The sequence below is a fragment of the Lagopus muta genome, chromosome W (genome assembly GCF_023343835.1).
Source record: "Lagopus muta isolate bLagMut1 chromosome W, bLagMut1 primary, whole genome shotgun sequence".
Classification (NCBI taxonomy): Eukaryota; Metazoa; Chordata; class Aves; order Galliformes; family Phasianidae; genus Lagopus; species Lagopus muta.
Window position 1 is genome coordinate 2,696,031 of NC_064471.1, and position 8,181 is coordinate 2,704,211.

At 46.1% G+C, this 8,181-nt stretch overlaps 2 protein-coding genes across 4 annotated transcripts in view; one reads left to right on the plus strand and one right to left on the minus strand.

Moving 5' to 3' along the window:
- The window catches only part of LOC125686403 (uncharacterized), a 292,860-nt gene that overhangs the window by 172,591 nt on the left and 112,088 nt on the right, over positions 1-8,181 (plus strand). The window lies entirely within an intron of this gene.
- The window catches only part of LOC125686439 (uncharacterized), a 152,637-nt gene that overhangs the window by 42,690 nt on the left and 101,766 nt on the right, over positions 1-8,181 (minus strand). The gene's annotated exons all lie outside the window — the stretch shown is intronic.

The following is an 8,181-nucleotide window of genomic DNA, read 5'->3' on the forward strand; positions in this document are numbered from 1 at the left end:
GCCTTTCTTCATAGGGGAGATGCTCCAGGCCCTTCACCATCTTCGTGGCCCTCTGCTGGACTCTTTCCAAGAGATCCCTGTCTTTTTTGTACTGGGGAGCCCAGAACTGGACGCAGTACTCCAGATGAGGTCTTACCAGGGCAGAGTAGAGGGGGAGGATCACCTCCTTTGACCTGCTGGCCACGCTCTTTTTAATGCACCCCAGTAAGCCATTGGCCTTTTTGGCCACAAGGGCACACTGCTGGCTCATGGCCAAAGACTGAAGACTGAAGACTGCAGGCTTGCCAATGTGACTCCCATTTACAAGAAAGGTCGTAAGGAGGATCCGGGGAACTACAGGCCTGTTAGCCTGACCTCGGTGCCAGGGAAGGTTATGGAGCAGATTGTCTTGAGGGAGATCATGCGGCATGTGCGGGATGACCGGGGGATCAGGCCTAGCCAGCATGGGTTCATGAAGGGCAGGTCCTGTTTGACCAACCTGATCTCCTTCTATGATCTAGTGACCCATCTGGTGGATGAGGGAAAGGCTGTTGATGTGGTCTACCTAGACTTCAGCAAAGCCTTTGACACTGTCTCCCACAGTATTCTCCTGCAGAAGCTGGCAGCCTGAGGCTTGGATGGGTGCACTCTTGGCTGGGGGAGGAGCTGGCTGGAGGGCCGGGCTCAGAGAGTGGTGGTGAAGGGAGTTAAATCTAGCTGGCGGCCGGTCATGAGTGGTGTTCCCCAGGGGTCGGCGCTGGGGCCTGTCCTCTTCAATATCTTTATTGATGACTTGGATGAGGGCATCGAGTGCACCCTCAGTAAATTCGCAGATGACACCAAATTGGCTGGAAGTGTGGATCTGCCTGGGGGTAGCGAGGCCATACAGAGGGATCTGGACAGGCTGGAGAGCTGGGCTGAAGCCAATGGGATGAGTTTAAACAAGGCCAAATGCCAGGTCCTGCACTTCAGCTACAACAACCCCAGGCGACGCTGCAGGCTTGGGGCGGTGTGGCTGGAGGACTGCATAGAGGAAATGGACCTGGGGGTATTGATTGATGCTCGGCTGAACATGAGCTGACAGTGTGCCCGGGTGGCCAAGAAGGCCAATGGCATCCTGGCTTGCATCAGAAACAGCGTTGCAAGCAGGAGCAGAGAGGTGATTGTTCCCCTGTACTCAGCACTAGTGAGGCCGCACCTCAAGTACTGTGTCCAGTTTTGGGCCCCTCACTGCAAGAAAGACATTGAGGCCCTGGAACGTGTTCAAAGGAGGGCAACAAAGCTGGTGAGGGGTCTGGAACACAGGCCATATGAGGAGAGGCTGAAGGAGCTGGGAATGTTCAGCCTGGAGAAGAGGAGGCTCAGGGGAGACCTCATTGCTCTCTATAACTTCCTGAAGGGAGGCTGTAGTGAGCTGGGGGTCGGCCTCTTCTCTCGTGTCATTAGTGATAGGACCAGAAGGAATGGTTTCAAGCTACGGCAGGGGAGATTCAGGCTGGACATGAGGAAGTATTATTTTTCAGAAAGGGTTGTCAGGCACTGGAATGGACTGCCCAGGGAGGTGGTGGAGTCACCGACCCTGGGGGTGTTCAAGGAAAGACTGGATATTGTGTTGAGGGACACGGTTTAGTGGGAGCTATTGGTAATAGGTGAACGGTTGGTCTGGATGATCTTTTAGGTCTTTTCCAACCTTGGTGATTCTATGGTTCTATGTTTCTAAGAAAGATATGGAGCTGTTGGAGTACGTCCAGAGGGCTAGAGCACCTCTCCTATGAAGAAAGGCTAAAGAAACTAAGCTTCTTCAGCCTGGAGAAGAGAAGGCTGTGGGTAGACCTCATTGTGGCCTTCCAGTACTTAAAGGGGCACTCACTGATAGTTTATAACCATTCCCCCTTGTCCTATCACTAAAAGAGGGGAGATTAAAATCAGGTATAAGGAAGAAATTCTTAGAGTGGTGAGGCTGTCCAGAGAAGTTGTGGATACCCCAAAGCTGAAGGCGTTCAAGGCCAGGTTGGATGCCCTGGGCAGCCTGATCTGGTGGTTGGCAACCCTCCCCATGGCAGGGGGGTTAGAATTCAATTATCTTTAAGGTCCTTTCCAAGCCATGCTATGGAACTATGTAATGCTTACCTGTGTTGGGTAGAGAGTGGCTATAGAAAGAATTGTTTCATACCTGAAGGATTTTAACATTTTCTACTCTCACTAATAGACATATCAGAATAATTTTCAGGCTCTTGAAAATAAATCCAATTTCATCTTGCACATGAAAATATAAGATCTATTCAGTAAAATCTCATTTAATATATGTGAGGGAGAGGTGAATGACATTAGATATGGAGAACAAACTTAAGATTCATGTGACCCTGTGTTATTGTTTTAGGATTTTTGGTTATCAGTATTCCACATCATAACATCAGGTAGTGCACTGGGAGTTAAAGAGTTAATGCTCCAGTTTTGGCACCTGTATGGAAGAGAAGAACTAGGTATCCCAGAAGACTTTATGTTCAGAGAGGAGATACAACCTCTGGCATGGTCACCCGATGTCCCTTTTTTCCTTCAGCTCTCCTCCCTGCTGCTTGCCCTGACTGCACATCTCACCTCAGCGTATGGTGAGGCCTTTGGTTCTCAGACTCTTTCTCTGATTATGTTTGATTTATTAGCTTCAATTCTAATCATATTGTATTATAGTGTTATCTTGTATTCCGTTACCATATTTAGTAAATTAGTTTGTTTCTCCTCAGATCGTTGCTGCTGTGTTTTAATTATTCGGGGTCCCCTGTTTCCCCTTTCTGAATGCATGGATCTCCAGATCCCTCTACCCTGCTAGTCATGGAACCAGGCTGAACCAACCTGTAAACCACTGACACCCTGACACTTAGCTAATTTGAACTTGCAACTTAACTGGTTTGTAGCAATCAAACTTGGTAGTCTTGTCGTGGTTCTGATTTCATGTAGTATTAGAAGCTTTTGATAAGCCATCTGAATGTGAATTTCTTTCACAGAAGTCTGTTTGTCATCCTTCAGTTGAGATCTTGAAGCTCTTTGTATGTTCCCTGTTGTGTTCTGACTGAAAGCATCTTTCCATCCCTCGGAGCAATTAAGTGGCTCTGATTATACTTTTCACAAGAGAAGGAATATTGTAATTATTGCCTGAGTATACCTAGAAAAGCAGAATAAAATCACAGAATTGTAGGGGTTGGAAGGGACCTCCAGAGATCATAGAGTCCAACCCCTCTGCCAAAGCAGGCTCCCTACATCAGGTTGCACAGGTAGGTGTCCAGATGGGTCTTGAACATCTCCAGAGAAGGAGACTCCACAACCTCCCTGGGCAGCCTGTTCCACTGCTCTGTCACCCTCGCTGTAAAGTAGTTCCTATGAACTTTCTATAGAACTTACTATGTTTCGGTTTATGGCCATTTCCCCTTGTCCTGTCCCCACAGACCGCTTAAAAGAGGTTGGCCATGTACCTTTGACTCCCACACTTAAGATATTTATAAACATTAACAAGATCAACTCTCTGTTTTCTTTTCTCATGGCTGAACAGACAGGTCACTCAGCCTTTCCTCATAGGGGAGATGTTCCAAGCCCTTTATCATCTCTGTGGCCCTCTGCTGGACTCTTTCCAGGAGATCCCTGTCTTTTTTGTACTGGGTAGCCCAAAAGTGGATACAGTACTCCAGGTAAGGCCTGACCAGGGCAGAGTAGATAGGGAGGATCACCTCCTTTGACCTGCTGGCCATGCTCCTTTTAATGCACCCCAGGATCCCATTGGCCTTGGCCACCAGGGTACACTGCTGGCTCATGGCCAATCTGTCATCAGGTTGTCACCAGGACCCCTAGGTCATTCTCCACAGAGCTCCTCTTCAGCAGGTCTTCCCCTAACCTGGACTGATACTTGTGGTTATTCTTTCCCAGGTGCAAGACTCTACACTTGCTTTTGTTAAGCCTCATCTGATTTCTTACTGCCTAGCCTGTCCAGGTCCTGCTGAATGGCAGCACAGCCTTCTGGCATATCAGCCACTCCTCCCAGCTTTGTATTGTCAACATACTTGCTGAGGGACACTATCCCCTTGTCATGGTCATTGATGAAGATACTGAACAAGACCAGACCCAGCACAGACCCTTGGGGAGCACAGCTAGTCACAGGTTTCCAATGAGACTCTGCACCACTGATGACCACCCTCTGAGCTCTGCCAGTCAGCCGGTTCTCAACCCACCTCACCATCCACTCATCTATCCCGCACTTTCTCAGCTTTAGTACCAGGATGTGGCATGAGACAGTATCAGAAGCCTTGCTGAAGTCAAGGTAGATGACATCCACTGCTCTCCCCCCATCTACCTAGCTGGTGATGCCATCATAGAAGGTCATGAGGTTGGTTGAGCACAATTTCCCCTTGGTGAATCCATGCTGAGTACCCCGAACATAGAAAACCAAGAGTCAAAAGCTGTGCATCCACAGTCAGCACCATCCTGTCATTCCTAGAAATGTACGGATTTCCTTGGCATCTTTGTGGCTCAGGGGTTTGGCAGATGTCTTCTTTTGATCATTTGGGCTTTCTGTTGAGAAACTTTATAATCATTTAAAGCAAGAAATTCAGCAAACTCACAGTCCATTGTACACAGTCCTCTTTTGTTGTTGTAGCATCCACGTACTGCAGTGATGTTCTACCCTGGGATGGAGGAACCCAAATCTCAGGCTCACGAGTTGACCAGTTCTCAAAAGTCATTGGGCTGTACTCACAACCCTGGGTAACCCTGTCCGGGTTAACTGAGTCTTTTCTCCCTGTATTGGGGTTTTCCTATTCAAAGGCAAATAACTTTTAGACTTCCTTTGTCAAAACCAGGCAGAAAACGGTGTCCTTCAAATCGAGAAGGTAAGCTCCACCTATTCATTCCTTAACTTGGTTAATAAAGTGTATGGATTTACCACTGCTGGGTGTATATGTTCAACAATTCTATTAATTGCCCTCAAATCTTGTACCAAACTATAGCTCTTGCCATCTGATTTTTTCATCAGCAAGATTGCGGTATTGTATTTGGATTCACATTCAATTAGTAATCCAAACTCCAAAAAGTTATCTATTATTTCTTTTATCCTTCTACAATCTTATATCCACAAAGGCTACAACTTTACCCTGACTGAACTAGCTCCTGCTTTTAACTTCTATTGGGGGTGCACTTTTGGCTCTACCAGGTATCCCTGATACCTACACTCCTGAGTATACCTGATTTAAGATTTCTGTAACTTCTGGGGATACAACCTTGTTTTTCCCAGTTTGTGTTAAAGACAGACTTAAAATTTTAAATCAGTTAATATTGTTTGACATTTATCTCCAGTTTTATTGAATTTAATCTCTGCATCCATTTGTTTTAAAAATTTCTGGCTGAGTAACGGTTTTGGAGAACCTGGCATGTACAAGAATTCATGTATTCCTACTTGTTCTCCCAGCCTGTATTTAATTGATCCTGAAAGGTAAGCTTTTTCTTGTTGGCCAGTAGCTCCTACTACTGTTACAAAAATCTTCTACAGGTAGTAAGAGGTCCCCATATCCACCAGAAAAGAATCCTATTTATCCTGCTCCCCTAGCTGTAATTTAACCAGTGGATTTGCTATGGTAAACTTCACAGTTTCCCATCATTCAGCTTTTGTGATCAGAGACAGTTCCCTTCTCCTCAACTTGGTACAATTCCTCCACCAGTGTCCCATTTCCCTGCAGTTGGCACACTGCTTTCCATCCAGCAGGGGTGGAGACCTCTGTGAGCTCTTCCAGCCCCTTTCCCCCACCTCTTCCTGAGGGGATCTCTGGGTCCTAGGGCCCTACTCTAGTGCAGCAACAGTAGCAGCTGCTGCTGTTCTTCCCAGTTTCCTTACTATCTCTGTTCCTCAATTTTTCCATATCACTCACCTCTCTTCAGTCCTTACAACCCTGTTACACCTTGCTCATCTTTGCCTTCCTCAGACTGTCTCGTTCCCTAACCATTTTCACTTTTCAAACTCCCATCATTACATAAACTACCAACATTATATTTCAGTTTCACCTCCTCCCCTCCAGAGGCTTCTAGTGCTAACACTAGGATTTTGGATTTCCTAGATCTCTGCAGATGAAAGCTATCCTCACAATGCCCCATCTCCTCCACTCCCCCTTCGCAAGTAACACTGTTTACAGTAGCAGTCTCGAGCCCTGGATCTCTCTCTCACTCTGAGAGTTCTTCTCACGGGGGGTGGGTGGGTTTGGGGGGGTTGCTCTCATGCCAACACAGATAAACTCAATTTCTCTTTAACCCTTTTGCCTTTGTACGTTATTCCACTATTCGTACCCTCAATCACACTTCCACATACCCTCAATTATGCTTCCATTAACAATTACACTTTCTTATACCATCAAACCATTTTGTCCCATTCCCTTCAAAACCCACAAATCAAACAATACAGTTCTCCAATTTCCACAAACACCCAGTATTTAGTCTCATGATTAGAGCACTCAATTATAAAAACTGGTCGTGTTACTTCATTTATGTTCCCAGTTTCTTCCACTTTTCTTTTCCTTCTCTAGTGCTAAAACAATCAGAGCTAGGAGTGCCCTCACACCACACTCCTGTTGCCACTTGGGATGATGGTAAAGTGTGAAAAACATATCTGCGTATGCAACCTCTTCCCATTTACCTTCCCTTCTTAAGAATAACATTGACTGTAAGAGGGTATTATAGTTTAGGGTCCCATTCTGAGGCCACTTATCATCTTCTAACTTCTATACTAACCACCATTGATTGCAATACTTAATTAAGGCTTTTTTACTCAGGGTGCCCCCAGACTCTCCAGCAATGCCTCACCCATATGCTAATACACACTCGAGTGGTGTTCGTTTAGGAATTTCTTTTGACACCATTTGTCTCATAACAGCTGTTTATCCCGACTGATCTTAGGTATTGGGTGAAAATCCCTTGTGTTTTGCTGGGTAATGGAGTCTACCTACTTGCCCAGGGCACGGGAACACCAAATTCCCTGGGCAAGAGTTGTAACCAGTGGCCCCCAGCAAAATGGGGTTTTTTACAAGACTTCTCATTGTGTTGCTGGGCAATGGGATCCACCTGCTTCCCCGGGGCACGAGAACACCAAATTCCCTGGGCAAGAGTCCTAACCAATGACCCCCAGCAAAACAAGAGTATTTTAAACAGGTAATGGAATGCCACAAATATATATATATATATATATATATATATATATATATATATAACTTCCTGAAGGGAGGCTGTAGTGAGCTGGGGATCGGCCTCTTCTCTCGTGTCATTAGTGACAGGACCAGAGGGAATGGTTTCAAGCTACGGCAGGGGAGATTCAGGCTGGACATGAGGAAGTATTATTTTTCAGAAAGGGTGGTCAGGCACTGGAATGGACTGCAAAGGGAGGTGGTGGAGTCACCGATCCTGGGGGTGTTCAAGGAAAGACTGGATATTATGTTGAGGGACACGGTTTAGTGGGAGCTATTGGTAATAGGTGAATGGTTGGTCTGGATGATCTTTTAGGTCTTTTCCAACCTTGGTGATTCTATGATTCTAAATCACACTCCAGCACCCACTTCAAGGCAGTAAAGGAGCGCCCCCCCCCCCCCCCACCTGGCAGGGCCGGATCCCGTGACTTCTGTAATGTACAGGGATAGGTACCTGGAATTGGGGCATTAACACTTTAATACCCCGTACACTACATGATGTTTTGATGTGGAATACAGAAACCCAAAAAACATAAAACCATGACAGACTCGGACTCAGGAACTCTCACACTCACACCTATTTTATTTATTGGTCTCAATTTCAATTAGATTGTATTACATTGTGTTATCTTGCATTTTTACATCATAGTAAAATGTTTTCCTCTACAGATTGTTGCTTTTTTTTTTTTTTTTCCTTCATTCCTTGAGCCCAGCTCCCATCTCCCTATCCCTTTTCCCTTTCCCTTTCCATTTTGTGGGGCTGGGGGGGGGGTCAGGGGCCTACTGGCCCCTTGTCATGGGTACGGATTGATCTAGTTAACTCCGTGACAGGCCCCCAACACAAAAAAGATGTGGAGCTTCTGTAAATGTTCAGAGGAGGGCCACAAAGATGTACCTGGAGCACCTCTCCTATGAAGATAGGTTGAAGGTACTGGGCTTTTTCTGCCTGGAAAAAAGAAGGCTTTGAAGAGACCTTGTCTCAGTCTTTCAGTGC